Below are 16,276 nucleotides of genomic sequence, written 5' to 3'. Positions count from 1 at the left end.
AAATGCAAAACAATCCTTAGCTTCTTAATTGTTCAATGACAGATACAGAAAGTTACTCAGCTTCCACCATGCTGATTCTCCCAGGTGCCTTTCTGAGATGACCAAGAAGGGTAACAGAACAAAGGAGACACTCCAGGAAGGCAAAGTCTAAATTATGAGAAACAAGGATTGGTGATCAGTGACTAACAGAGGAGTGAATTAAACTGGGGGTTAATCAGGGAATATTCCCTAAATTCCATGATGGTGGACCTTTACTGAGATATAGAGATTAACTGCCATTCAGTAAGGACTCCAAGAGTCTCTTCTTTTTCTCTGTACAACTGGGTATGTTTATTTGCTTAGAGTACTCCTGTTTCACCACAAAATATTTGGTGTGTATAAAGAGTATTCTTGTATTATTTGCTCATATGTTTCTAAATCAAAAGGAACTACATCTGGATCTGATTGAGATCATGAGCTGTGGGACTTTGCATTTTATGCCTTAATTAAAGGCACTTGCTTTATTCCTAGGAGAAGTATTGAGTGCCTTTTTCATGCAGGAGGAAAGCCAGTTATATCCCATCAAGAGTGCAGAGTGGAGCAACTGGTGTTGTTGTTTAAATTATCTGCTCTCTCCCCTCTAAGAGTATTATACAGTCCTATCTTCCAGAAAGTGGAGAATACATTCCTACTTCAATGTAAGACATGTGGAAGTGGTTTGTTTTAGCCAATAAGATAAAAGTAGACATGTCATACAAGACAACAGTTCAAACCAAATCTTTGGGTACATTTATGTAATTTATTTCAAACTCTTCCTTAAGAACAACATAGCCCAGATGTTGGTTAATCCTTCACAGTGTTTTCTGGAACTGATGCACAGGGCTAATCTGAGTTCAGTCAAATCCAGCCAAACTCAGCAGATCTCAATTAACCCAAAGCTGACCTGTAGCCTACCTTCAGCCAACCCTAGAGTTGATTTTACTATAGTAAAAAATTAATGTTTCCTATGGCAATAAAGATATAAGGAAAAACTTCATATTTACAGGTAGGATTTAGCCATATTTTGGAGACTTGGCATCTGGATAACAAGAGGATGAAACAAAATATTTCTGAAGCAAAGGTCAGAGCAATTGCAAAGGTATAGAAACAGGAATAAAATGGACTTGTTGGAGAAAGAATAAGGAAATTATTCTCATTATAGAAAAAAAGTTAAATGATGAGAAATAATAAGAAATGGACTAGAATTCTGAGCACATTGTTCAGATGTACCGTCTCTGAGACTTTATGAATGGCATAGTGGATTAATACAGACAGCCTGTGCTATGGTCATATGTTTCTACCTTCTGTTGTCTCTGTGGTTTGTGTATATGTTGAAAATGCTTTCCTCTCAGAATGCTCCTAATTGTCACAAGATAAGACCTAGAAAAGCAAGTCTATTTTCAGGGTTCTCACTTTCCTATTATGGTTTGTTGAAACATATTTAAATCTTAATTTGTTAATGTAAAATTATTTAAGCTTTTATTGGCTCTGAATTTGCACCCTTAGAAATTAGTCACAATAATAATCTAAATGTAGAAAAAAGTAATAAAATGGCAAAAAGCATCATTTCATTTATCTCTCTTGTTTAACTGGATTTTAATTGTATAACAATTGAAGTAATAGTATCTTTTTCTGTAAGAGAATACCACTGTCAGCTACTGAGAAAGTTGTCTTTGAACTATGTGACCTAATGCCCTGTGGTTGCCCGGCTACAGCCTTCAGTGACATTTCTTTTAATCCCAATGTCATCAGAGTCAACGTTTGGGGAACATGAGTTTATTTCAGAATAACAGATGAATATTCAAGCAATTTTTCTTGATTCCTTTATGAAAAAAATGATGATTTTTGGTTTAATTCATTAAAAAAATATTTCACGGATGACAAGTGGTCTACAATAGTGAAATGTGTTTGTTTTTATTTAACCTATGAAGTCCATATGTCATTAAGTGATGGACTCATCTTCCAAATAATGGAATTTTATTTATTGGCATAAAGTAGAGTGTCAACCTTAGCAGATATTAAAGTATTTGACAATGTGGTTCAATTCAATAATCCAGTGATTTATTGAATCAATTGAGTTTTATTTTGTATTTAATCCTAACTGAGTGCCATAAGTTTCTTGGATTAAGATGTTACTTTACAGAAAAACAAGCCTTTTATATTTTCTTTCTTGTACACTGTAAACTTGAGATTGGCTTAGCAAGCCACATTTGAAAGCCAATCATACTATCTGGATATTAAATCTCATATTTATGTAGTTATGAATTTAAAATAATTTTTGGAACATTTATCTAAACTTTGAAAGTTGAAAATATAACCTAATTGGTTTAATTGACTTTGTACTATAAGATTTACATTTCATAGTAGCCTAACAAAGTGACATTAAAGTTTTTGGGAGACCTCCTACAAATGCTTGCCCTTGGCTCAAAACAGATATGTTTCCAGGAAACTAGATGTATGACTAACAGAATTCTGCTCTGTGTCTCCCTAATATCTGTTCACTCCTGTCCTTTTTTTTTTCCTAGAAGGAAATATATGGAACTCCAAGTGTTATTATTTCTATTTAGTGTCTGGATGCTTATAAATTTTAAAATTATAGCCTTATTAAAACATATGTCAAATAGTTCAGGACTTTTCAAGTACTATTTTGAGACCCTTTAAAGTTTGTCCTTGGTTGTAGGATATATTATAGGCTCCATATTACCTCAGAGTGCCTTTAAATTTGTTCTTGGATCACTCTCCAGGAGAAATCCACACCAGGTACCCAGTCCCTTTGATGTTATTTTGGTTCCTTAAACTTTTCAGGCATCATAGACCTCCTAAGTGCTGGAACACCATTCTTTCACCTCTTTTTGTCTATCCAATGTCAATCGAATCTTCATGTCTCAAGACTTAAGCCATTTTTCTTATGAAACTTTTTCTGAAGTCTCAGACTAGCTTAGCTGCCCCATTACAAACTCACTCAAAAAAAGAGTATATGTTCCTTTCTAATATTTATATTGTAATCTTAATTTCTGCATTTATCCTTTTTTAAGGAAGGCATTTTTTTAGATTAATTAATTTATTTTAATTGGAAGATAATTACTTTACAATATTGTGACTTTTTTGCCATACATCAACATGAATCAGCCATGGATACACATGATTCCCCTCATTCTGAACCCTCCTCCTACCTCCCTACCCACCCCATCCCTCTAGGTTGTTCCAGAGAACCGGCTTTGAGTGCCCTGTTTCATGCATAGAACTTTCACTAGTCATCTATTTTACATAAGGTAATATATATGTTTCAATGCTATTCCCTCAAGTCATCTGACCCTCGCCTTATCTCACATAGTCCAAAAATCTGTTCTTTACATCTGTGTCTCATTTGCTGCCTTGCATGTAGGATCATCATTACTGTCGTTCCAAATTCCATATATATGCATTAATACACTGTATTGATGTTTCTCTTTCAGACTCACTTCACTGTGTATAATAGGCTCCAGTTTCATCCATCTCATTAGAACTGACTCAAATGTGTTCCTCTTTATAGCTGAGTAATGTTCCATTGTGTATATATTTCACAGCTTCCTTATCCATTTGTCTGCCAATGAACATCTAGGTTACTTTCATGTCCTAGCTATTGTAAACAGAGCTGCAATGAACACTAGGTACACGTGTCTCTTTCAATTCTGGTTTCCTCCGTGTGTATGCCCAGCAGTGGGATTGCTGGGTTGTATGGCAGTTCTAGATGGGGATGGGGATAGATGGGGAAACAACGATAGGCGATATATCTAACTTTACGTAAAATAGATGACTAGGTGAAACAATGATAGACTTTTGGACCATGTGAGAAAAGGCAAGGGACAGGTGATTTGAGAGAATAGCATTGAAACATCTATATTACCATATGTAAAATAGATAACTAGTGAAAAATGGATGCATGAAGCAGGGCACTCAAAGTCAGTTCTCTGGGACAACCCAGAGGGATGGGGTTGGGAGGAAAGTGGGAGGATGGGGGAGATAGATAGGTAAATGGGGAAACAATGGAAACAGTGACAGATTTTATTTTGGGGGACTCCAAAATCACTGCAGATGGTGACTGTAGCCATGAAATTAAAAGATGCTTGCTCCTTGGAAGAAAAGTTATGACCAACCTAGACAGCATATTAAAAAGCAGAGACATTACTTTGCTGGCAAATGTCCATCTAGTTAAAGCTATAGTTTTTCCAGTAGTCATGTTTGGATATGAGATTCAGACCATCAAGAAAACTGAGCACCAAAGAATAGATACTTTTGATCTGTGATGTTGGAGAAGACTCTTGAGAGTCCCTTGGACTGCAAGGAGATCCAACCAGTCCATCCTAAAGGAAAACAGTCCTGAATATTCATTGGAAGTACTGATGCTAAAGCTGAAACTCCAATACTTTGGCCACCTGATGTGAAGAACTGACTCATTTGAAAAGACCCTGATGCTGGGAATGACTGTGGAGGGAGGAGAAGGGAATAACAGAGGATGAGATGGTTGGATGGCATCACCAACTGGATGGCATGAGTTTGAGTAAGCTCCGGGAGTTGGTGATGGACAGGGAGCCCTGGTGTGCTGCAGCCCATGGGGTCGCAAAGAGATGGACATGACTGAACAACTGAACTGAACTGATGGTAGTTCTATTTCCAGTTTTTAAAGGAATCTCTACACTGTTTCGGAGAAGGCAATGGCACCCCACTCCAGTACTCTTGCCTGGAAAATCCCACGGATGGAGAAGTCTGGTGGGCTGCAGTCCATGGGGTCACTAAGAGTCGGACACGACTGAGCGACTTCCCTTTCACTTTTCACTGTCATGCATTGGAGAAGGAAATGGCAACCCACTCCAGTGTTCTTGCCTGGAGAATCCCAGGGATGGGGGAGCCTGGTGGGCTGCCATCTCTGAGGTTGCACAGAGTTGGACACGACTGAGCAACTTAGCAGCAGCAGCAGCAGCAGCTACACTGTTTCCATAGTGGCTCTACTAGTTTGCATTCCCACCACCAATGTAACAGGGCTCTCTTTTCTCCACACTCTCTCAAGCGTCTATTGTTTGCAGATTTTTTGATGGCAGTTATTCTGACTGGTAGCATATTACAACCTTGGGTGATCATTTTTCAGTGTCCTATCTTTTTGCCTTTTCATACTGTTTATGGGGTTTTCAAGGTAAGAATACTGAAGTGGTTTGCCTTTCCCTTCTCCAGTGGACCACATTTTGTCAGAACTCTCCACCATGACCCGTCCATCTTGGGTGCCCTACATGGCATGGCTCATAGTTTCATTGAGTTAGACAAGGCTGTGGTCCATGTGATCAGACTGGTTAGTTTTCTGTGATTGTGGTTTTCATTCTGTCTGCCTTCTGATGGAGAAGGAGAAGAGAGTTATGGAAACTTCCTGATGGGAGAACCTGATTGAGGGGGGAAACGGTCTTGTTCTGATGTGCAGGGTCATGCTCAGTAAAACTTTAATCCAGTTTTCTGTTGATGGGCAGGGCTGTGTTCCATCCCAGTTATTTGACTTTGAGGCCAAACTCTTGTGGAGGTAATTTTAGATAACGTTGACCTCTTTCAAAAGGTCCCATACATGCACTGCTACACTCAGTGCCCCCAACCTTCAGCAGGCCACTGCTGATCCATGCCTCCACCAGAGACTCCTGGACATTCACAGGCAAGTCTGGGTCAGTGTCTTGTGGGGTCACTGTTCCTGTCTCCTGCATCCTAGTGCACACAAGGTTCTGTTTGTGCCCTCCCAGAGTCTATTTCCCAGTCCTGTGTAAGTTCTGGTGGCTCTATGGTGGGGTTAATGGTGACCTCCTCTCAAAGGTTTTATGCCATACCCAGGTCTACTGCACCCAGAGGCCCTGGTCCTGCAGCAGTCCACTGCTGACATGTACCTCTGCAGGAGACACTCAAACACAGTTCTGTCTCAGTCTTGGTGGGGTCTCTGGGTCCTGGAGTGCACCATGTATGTTTGAGCCCTCTGAGCATCTCTGGTGGGTTTGGAGTTTGATTCTAAATGCAATTTCCCCCTTCCATCTTGCTGGGGCTTCTCTGCCCTTGGACATGGGGTATCTACTCACAGTTGCTCCAGTCAACTGAACTGAACTGATTCTGACCGACATGAGATGACACCTCATTGTGCTTTTTGATTTGCATTTATCTAATAATAAGTAATTTTGAGTATTTTTTCATGTTTTTATTAGACATCCATATGTCTTCTTTGGAGAAATGTCCCTTTGGTCCTTTAGCCCACTTTTTGCTTGGGTTGTTCGTTTTTCTGCTATTGAGTTGCATGAGCTGCTTGTATACTTTGTGCATTTATCTTTAAAACAAATAAATGGGGAAACAATGAAAATAGTGACAAACTTTCTTTTCTTGGGCTCCAAAATCACTGTGGACAGTGACTGCAGTCTTGAAATTAAAAGACACTTGCTCCTTTGAAGAAAAGCTATGACCAATTTAGACAGCATATTAAAAAGCAGAGACATTACTTTGCCAACAAAGATCTGTATAGTCAAAGCTATTGTTTTTCCAGTAGTCATGTATGAATGTGAGCATTGGACCATAAAGAAGGCTGAACACCAAAGAATTGATGCTTTTGAACTGTGGTGTTGAAGAAGACTCTTGAGGGTCCCTTGGAGTGCGAGATCAAACCAGTCAATCCTAAAGGAATTCAATCCTGAATATTCACTGGAAGGACTGTTGCTGAAGCTCCAATATTTTGGCCACCTGATGCAAAGAGCTGACTCATTAGAAAAGACCCTGAAGCTGGGAAGGATGGAAGGCAGAAGGAGAAGAGGATGACAGAGGAAGAGATGGCTGGATGACATTTCCAATTCAATGGACATGAGTTTGAGCAAGCTCCAGGAGATGGTGAAGGACAGGGAAGCCTGGCGTGCTGCAGTCCATGGAGCTGCAAAGAGCTGGACATGACTGAGCAACAATCTTAAAAACTATATTATGAGATAGAATGTTATGTTTGTCAATTCCTTCTTATTTATTTAAACCTGGGCAGATGAGTATGTGTAATTAATTCATCTGACAGTAGTTATCTGAATTGGAGAAAAGGTGTCCATGGCTGAAAGGAAAAGAATGCTAAACTCTAGAAATACAAAAACATGCATGACTCAGAAGAAGGTCTAGCACATAGAAAAGAAATGTGATTAACTCTCCCAAGTATTTTTAGAATTATGTAAATGTCTTACTCCACTTGAGAATGATATTTTCATTGAATGCAAGCTCTTTATTTGCCCACTTTAATTGTACATCTAGACAGATATTTGGTAGCTGCAAAATAAAGGTCAAATAAACTCCCTAACTTGTTTTTCAGCACTTTCAGCAGGTTTCCTGCAAGTTAAATGAAAGTATCAAATAAGAAATTGCAGTATCAGTTTTTTCTCCCTAATTATAACAGAACTTTTTTATTACCATTTCTAGTGTTGCTATTTAGTCGGCAATCTTGAAGTAGCTACTGCCTGATGCCTCTGGTAGAGGGAAAAAAGGTCATGGCTAACACTGTATTGGCATCTTGCCTTTGTCTAAACACAGCAGGAGCCATTGGTCTATGGAATGTTTAAAGAAAAGAAATTTGTGGCTTATATGATGATTGAGCAACTGTACAATACCCCAGTAGGGGGTTAATTAGAAATGAAAGGGCTTAAAATTTCTTTCAAAGCAGATCTCTTTGGGGAGGTCATTTTCAGAAAGCATCTCATTTATGCATCTCTGAAGTGCTTTTTAAAAAGCATATTCTTTTAACAAATGGAGAGTCAGCCAAAAATCAGGAGGATCAGAATAAGAAGAGATACATTAATGAATAAGAAGCAACTGTAACAATCCATTAGGAAACCTAGTAGTTTCTGTCTGTTTAAATAGTGCCATTTGCCTATATTCTACCACTGGTATTATAAAATAATACTAATTTTTATGGCAGACATTTTGTAATTGGTTGTTTCAGCATTTTTTCTGTTTATATTAAAGGACAAATATTATTCTTACATTAAATTATGTTCAGAGTAAGAGAGAATTATATAAATTATCTGCAGAGGAAAACCAGTTAATTTTGTCCTACTTACATCATAAAATGGATTGAGATACTGTTGAAACCATGAAAGAAAATGTGATGTTTCAGTGAAGACTCAAATGAATATAGGATCTTCTACTAGCCATAGAGAAAAGAAAAAGAAAACATAAATTTACATAGTTTTTTTACACTCTGGTAGCTTATAGTGTAGTAGAAGATATGTAGTAGTTTCAAAAATCATTATAAGATAATAGGTGTCTTTTTTCTAGGTCTCTGAAAATGTCACCTCCATGATAACCTAGGGATATACCAAAGCCAAGTGTATTACTTCAGTAATGGGGAGCCCTTGTTTTGACAGAGTCTTCCGAGGGTCTCAGAAAGGAGACATCAATGGCAATATATTCAGAAGGTTTTGGAGATTTCATTTTTCTCCTTTTTCTTTGAGGATTCACTTTAGAAATTTATAATTTTAAGTACCTTCTTCTCTCTTTGAAATGTATATAAATCCTTTTGAAGACTAGATTGGCATTTTGTTGGTTTATAGCCTAGGAATGTCTTTCTCAAAGACTTGAAGATTGTTTCTTTGAAATGTAATCGTCAAGAGAGATAGCACCCCTAACTCCCAGTCTCTTTGGGAAGATAGGATGCCCTATTTCTGTGGGCATTTCACTCTGAGATGCTAAACTACTTCCTATCATAAATATATGATAAGTTTGTTTGTCTTTTGAATAAAGCTAATTAATTCACACAGATGGAGATCAGCGTAATAAGTCAAAGCTAAAATGAACTATGTGTGATAAATGGTGCTGTCAATTCTCTGACTTGAGGACTACTTATCACTTATCTTGAAAACCTGTAAGTAATAGGTCGTATCTGCATGCTTGTGTAAAAGTGTGAGGCTTATTTTTGTCTTTGAAATCTCTTAGCAGATTGCTTGTAATGAACATCACACTCTGGTTTAATTAATGTTTACTCAATAACAAACCTGTTCTTTTTCTCTACTACCTCTGTGGAAAGAATTTCTGGGTTGGGAGACTTTGTTTTTAATTCTGTTTCCCAACACTGTTTGGGACTGGGCAAAATTTGTTCTGCAATAATTTAGGATTGGTGGGCACAGGGAGAGAAAGGTTTTAAGTGAATCCTGAAAAGTAAAGATTTATTTGTTCAGCTAAATAGAGAAGGAGCTATGAGTAAGTAGAATAGTCCATTGTTCAGATAAACAGATTTTTAGTAAGTTCCTAAAGCAATGAAAAAAATTACTATAACTTCATTTCCATGGATAAATTTTTTCTGGAGTATTCAATTCATGTTAATTGCAGGCCATAGAATATTAAATTCATGTTAGTGTAAAAAACAAGCTGTGGGGCTGTAAATGGTTTTAATTCTCATGTGGAAACTTGCCATTTCAATGATATAAACCAACTGTTGTTGGTGTTCAGAATAAAGAGGCATCATATTTTAGTTGTGACAAGAGAAGGCATGTTCATGATTCTTGTAATTCATGACTGCTTGAAGACAAGAAGGAATTTCAATAAAAGGGCAGGAATAGCAAAGATGTTCTAGCTAGGACTGATTGAATAGGATACAGAACTATCATCTTGGGGAAAGCAAGGGAACCTGAATATGTAGCTCCACTGATAAGTAGCCAGAGATGAGGCTGAGAGAAAAATAGGGGAGAGATTCGGAGGAACTGATTGTTGACGTTAGGTTTCTACTTGGTAGGAATCAGGGAAAGAAAATAAAATTCATCACTGATTTAATAAAGACATATCAATTCAGTGATATCTCTAGAGAAAATATAGCAGCTAGAATGTTTTAGAAACAAGATATATTATTATTATTGACTTTAATTATCCAGTATCAAAAGATGTCTGGGACTTCCCTGGCAGTCCAGCAGTTAAGACTTTGCCTTCCATTTCAGGGCATGCAGGTTTCATCCCTGGTTCATGCCTCCTGACCAAAAAATAAACATAAAACAGGAGCAATCTTTTAACAAATTCAATAAAATGATCTGAATTTAAAAAAAATATTTTAAAAAGAGCATTCATTAAAAAATAAAAACATTAAAAAACTGTCTGGAGCAGTTGGTTCAAGGGTTATATTGAATGTAACTCAGCTTCTCAACCATTCTAGGTCATCTTCATAGTATTCTCTTATTCACAACAATCCTATAGATCAGGCATCACATACTCACACGACCAGGTCCAATCCGGAAAAGAAAAAGGTGACTTTCTCTTAGTCATTTTTTTTTCTTTCTTTTTAATCAAGAAGATATACCTTTCAGGAAATCCTCCAGAAGACTTCAGATAAGATCAGAATGGACAAGATTAGGAAACATACTCAGAATCCTGTTGCAAGGAAGGAATATGAAAGTAGGTGGAAAGAAAGAAGAGGGGAAAATTACTCCTGTACAGTTTTCAATTTACATTGTATAAAGCTTCAAAAATGAAAAAAGATCAATTTTGCCTCTAGAACTGACACAAGTGATAGGCAATTTAATGGTACAGTTAAGATACAACAGAAACAAATGATAATGAATACATAAAATGTCAGGAGACTCATGGTACGAGGTTAACTATTTAGAAAACAATCAAGGTATAACCCAGTCTCATGTTGTATTGTGGCGTACATTCCAGAACATCAAAGTAATTAATTGTGAAAAAATGAAACTATAAACTAGACATGAGAATGTTTTTTTTCCCTTTGAGATAAGATTATATCAAAGCATAAAAGCAATAATGCAAAGGAAAAGAGATCATAAATAAAAAGTATATAGTACAAACTTCATGACAAAAATAAAGCGTCAGAAAAAATTGTAGAAGAAAATGTTTTCAAAATATTTGTCTTTTATGAATGCTTATGTATGATTACTAATTTAGAAAGTTTTTACCTGATTATTTTTAAAACACATATAAATGACCCCTAAATGGGTAAAGAGCAGAAAGAGAAAAAAAATATAAAGAAAAAGTTGTGAGAAGAAAGTTACTAATAATCAAGAATTGCAAATTTGAGCACAGTAGTACTTCCTACCATATGTCAGAAAACAATAAAAATGAGTATATAAGAGATATTAAGAATGTTGGAAAATTAGTCTTTCATATTTCATCAGATGAAGCAAGTGATGAAAACATGCCTCATTTGTAAAAGATGATTTGGTAATATATATATCAAGATATAAAAATCTGTTTTTGACTTAGTATTATAGACTATAGATACTGAATAATCCTGTTATGAAAGTACTGTTTTGTATACATGATATATAATAGCCTGTGTCATTTGGACAAGCCTATGGAGTAGGAAAGAAAGACAATGCCAAGGAATGCTCAAACTACTGCACAATTGCACTCATCTCACACTCTAGTAAAGTAAGGCTCAAAATTCTCCAAGCCAGGCTTCAGCAATACATGAACCGTGAACTTCCTGATGTTCAAGCTGGTTTTAGAAAAGGCAGAGGAACCAGAGATCAAATCACCAACATCTGCTGGATCATCAAAAAAGCAAGAGAGTTCCAGAAAAACATCTATTTCTGCTTTATTGATTATGCCAAAGCCTTTGACTGTGTGGATCACAATAAACTGAAACATTCTGAAAGAGATGGGAATACCAGACCACCTGACCTGCCTCTTGAGAAATTTGTATGCAGGTCAGGAAGCAACAGTTCAAACTAGACATGGAACAACAGACTGGTTCCAAATAGGAAAAGGAGTACCTCAAGGCTGTATATTGTTACCCCACTTATTTAACTTATATGCAGAGTATGGCATGAGAAACGCTGGGCTGGAAGAAGCACAAGCTGGAATCAAGATTGCCTGGAGAAATATCAATAATCTCAGATATACAGATAATACCACTCTTTGGGCAGAAAGTGAAGAGGAACTAAAAAGTCTCTTGATGAAAGTGAAAGTGGAGAGTGAAAAAGTTGGCTTAAAGCTCAACATTCAGAAGACGAAGATCATGGCATCTGGTCCCATCACTTCATGGGAAATAGATGTGGAAACTGTCAGACTTTATTTAGGGGGGCTCCAAAATCACTGCAGATGGTGACTGCAGCCATGAAATTAAAAGACACTTACTCCTTGGGAGGAAAGTTATGACCAACCTAGATAGCATATTCAAAAGCAGAGACATTACTTTGCCAACAAAGGTCCGTCTAGTCAAGGCTATGGTTTTTCCAGTGGTCATGTATGGATGTGAGAGTTGGACTGTGAAGAAAGCTGAGCGCCGAAGAATTGATGCTTTTGAACTGTGGTGTTGGAGAAGACTCTTGAGAGTCCCTTGGACTGCAAGGAGATCCAACCAGTCCATTCTGAAGGAGATCAGCCCTGGGATTTCTTTGGAAGGAATGATGCTAAAGCTGAAAGTCCAGTACTTTGGCCACCTCATGTGAAGAGTTGACTCATTGGAAAAGACTCTGATGCTGGGAGGGATTGGGGGCAAGAGGAGAAGGGGACAACAGAGGACGAGCTGGCTGGATGGCATCACTGACTTGATAGATGTGAGTCTGAGTGAACTCTGGGAGTTGGTGATGGACAGGGAGGCCTGGCGTGCTGCAATTCATGGGGTTGCAAAGATTCAGACATGACTGAACGAATGAATTTGAACTGAACTGATGGAGTAGGAATCATTATTAATCTTTTCTACAGATGAGAAAACTACAGCCCTGTGGGAAGAAATAAGCTCAGGGACACAGCTGATAAGGCTTTGGGCCAGATTTCAAAACTGTGGTGTCTGTCTCAACAGGTCACATACATAAATATCACATACATTGTTTCTCTCCTTTAAATAATCTTATGTAAAGAAACATAGAAGAGGAACTAAAGAGCCTCTTGATGAAAGTGAAATAGGAGAGTGACAAAGTTGGCTTAAAGCTCAACATTCAGAAAACAAAGATCATGGCATCTGGTCCAATCACTTCATGGCAAATATATGGGGAAATAATGGAAGCAGTGAGATACTTTATTTTTGTGGGCTCCAAAATCACTGCAAATGATGACTTCAGCCATGAAATCAAAAGATGCTTGCTCCTTGGAAGAAAAGCTATGACCAAACCAGAGAGCATATTAAAAAGCAGAAACATTACTTTGCCATCAAAAGTCTGTCTAGTCAAAGCTATGGTTTTCCCAGTAGTCACATATGGATGTGAGAGTTGGACCATAAAGAAAGCTGAGGGTCAAAGAATTGATGCTTTAAACTGTGAGTGTCCCTTAGAACTGCAAGGGGATTCAACCAGTCCATCCTAAAGGAGATTAGTCCTGAATATTCATTTGAAGGACTGATGCCAAAGCTAAAATTCCAATACTTTGGCCACCTGAGGCAAAGAACTGACCTAGTGGAAAAGACCCTGATTCTGGGAAAGGTTGAAGGCGGGAGAAAGGGACGACAGACGATGAGATGGTTGGATGCTATCACCGACTTGATGGACAAGAGTTTGAGTAAGCTCTGGGAGTTGGTGATGGACAAAGAAGCCTGGAATGCTGCAGTCCATGGGATCACAAAGAGTCGGACAAAACTGAGTGACTGAACTGAACTGAACATAAAGAAATAGAGAAATTATAAAGGTGTATGTCAATACATTTGCATAAATACTTTTTAAGTAGTTACAACTTTCAGATGAAATAAGCATCCATACACGAATTTTGCTAAAAATGTTTGCATTTCTCAAAATTGGCAGTGATGATTTTTTGCTTCTGGTGGGCAATTAGACACACTCATATTCTTTACTTTAGAGATTCTTAAGTAAATGACAAAATTTGTGTTCTGAAAATGTCTCATCTGTAGCTATTTTATTTTAATTTAAGTAACAGTTTAGCGAATTCTTGACAGTATCTGGAGAAGCATGGATTTCTGGGACAGAGGATGTAGGTAGGATGGAGTGTTCAGATTGTAGGACTGCTTGGGGACTTTCTTACTTTCCACCTTCTTCCTATCTACCATAAAGAAAGTGAAAGTGTTGGTTGCTCAGTCGTGTCCAACTCTTTGCAACCTCATGGACTGAATCCCACAAGGCTCCTCTGTCCATGGAATTCTCCAGGCAAGAATACTGGAGTGGGTTGTCATTCTCTTCTCCAGGGGATCTTCCCAACTCAGGGGTCAAACCCAGGTCTCCTGCATTGCAGCTGTATTCTTTACCATCTGAGCAACCCTGTTTCCCATTGACAGCCAAAACAGTCCCTTGCAAAGTGCTATATTTGTGCTTGTTTCTATTCAGAAAGTATGTTGTTGTGTAGTCATTTCAAGTAGAGATCATGGACTGAACCTGTTTTTTTGCCTAGTCTGTTCATTAGTCTCTGTGTTAACTTTACCTTCTCTTAGGCAAGGGATAGATGGTATAAGTATAGATAGATAGATGATAGGCCATATAGCTCGTAATGGCTACAGAGTTGGAGGGTTCAGCCCTTGAGGTCATAAAGGACCTGAGATGGCTTCCTACCCAGCACCAGACTTCTGAAACAGGGAAACTGAGGACATGTCAGGAGTGTCTGAAATAGCCTGGACCAGCCAGAGGATATAGGCTCTGAGGATGAGCTAAAGGAGAGAGATCAGTTAAATGAAAACATGAACTATGGGGTGGTTGGACCATATGCCCTTGGATGGAGTGTTGTGAGAAACTTGAAATCTCAGAAACTACTGTGGACAGAGGGACAGAAAAATTCTAGCCGGGATGTTTTGAGTTACATTAGTCCTTGGTATAGGGACCTATGAAAGGTTTTCAGGTATGAAAAATAACAGAAACAAAAACCCAGAAAATATTTGCCGTGACGGTGCTTAAGAAAACAATGAGAGTAACAACAACAAAAAAAAGTGCTAAAGATATAGCTCATACAAAAATCAGGATGGAATATTCTGGAGAAAGTAAAGCATCTCTTCATTGTGGATTTAATTTATGCTTTTCTGACTGGTGGAGAATTCTACTTCATCCTTGAGTATCTCAGCAGAGGAGAATTATTTATGCAGTTAGAAAAAAGAGGAAATATTTATGTAACACACAACCTGCTTTATTGGCAGAAATCCCCATGGCTTTTGGACATTTACATCAAAAAGTGACTATCTACAGACACCTGAAGCCAGAGAAAGTCATACTTATTCACAAGGTCATGGAAACTAAGAATTTGGACTATTCAAAAAATGTATTCATGGTGGAACAGTCACACACACATTTTGTGGAACAGTAGTGTAGATAACCCCTGAAATATTGACGAGAAGTGGCCATAGTAGAGCTGGGGATTGGTGGAGTTGGGGAGCATTAATATAGGACATGTTGACTGGAGCACCTCCTTAACTTGGGAGAAGAGAAAGAAATGTCCTCAAGTGTAAACTCAATTTGCCTTCTTACCTCACACAAGAAGCCAGAGATCTGATTAAAAAGCCACTGAAAAGAAATGCTGCTTCTTGTCTTGAAGATGGTCTTGGAGATGATAGAGAAGTTCAAGCTCATCCATTCTTCATATGCATTAGCTGGGCAAGAATTGCTGACTGTAAGGAGGAGCTTCATCCCCCACCCCACCCCACCCCATCCCCACCCCCTGCCTTTAAATTCCTGTTGCAATCTGAAGAGGATGTGAATCAAAGTTTACATACCGAATACCTCCCTGTTGACAGCCCTGGTGACTCCGAGTTCAGTGAGATTGCCAACCACCTAGAAATGAGGCATGTTTTGCATAAGTGGCTCCATCTGTCCTTGAAAACATGGAAGAAAAGTTTTCCTCTGAATTAAAAATCCAGACACCTTGAAGTATTGGCAACCCACCGACACCCATTGGCCCCATCAAATTTCTGGGGATTTGGGGGGAAAAGGTGCTACGTCTAGCATGGCAAATCCTCAGCCACCTATGGAATAGTCAATGGAAATAAGTAGAATAGAGCAGATGAATGTGACCACGAGTGAGGAACCACAACTTCCAAAATGACCTCCAAACTGCCACACATTACAAAACCAAGTTTTTCCCATGATCTTCAAACAACCAGAGCACCTGCATATGAATCTATTACAGAGCAACGCTTTTAATGAATTTAGGACAAAAAAGTCAGAAGGGGAGATGTGAGTATCCTTCAAGGTAAAACAGGAAGACAGGCTTGAAGAGTTAATATCATTACATAAAATATTTCAGACAGGAAAAATCAACATGGATTTTTAAAAATCAATCAGCGATGCAAAGGAACTGAAGTGAAATAGTATTTCAAAACTCTTCTGCCTGAAATGCAGTAGACCCAAATTCAAGCCCAGGTTGGGAA

The 16,276-nt window shown here is 38.2% G+C and overlaps 1 pseudogene; it reads left to right on the top strand.

Moving 5' to 3' along the window:
* The first annotated feature begins 14,477 nt into the window (after nt 1–14,477).
* Nucleotides 14,478–15,951, top strand: LOC102407203 (annotated as a pseudogene).
* The last annotated feature ends 325 nt before the right edge of the window (nt 15,952–16,276 follow it).

Source organism: Bubalus bubalis, chromosome 1 (genome assembly GCF_019923935.1).
Source record: "Bubalus bubalis isolate 160015118507 breed Murrah chromosome 1, NDDB_SH_1, whole genome shotgun sequence".
NCBI lineage: Eukaryota > Metazoa > Chordata > Mammalia > Artiodactyla > Bovidae > Bubalus > Bubalus bubalis.
This window is presented reverse-complemented; position numbering and strand designations above follow the sequence as displayed.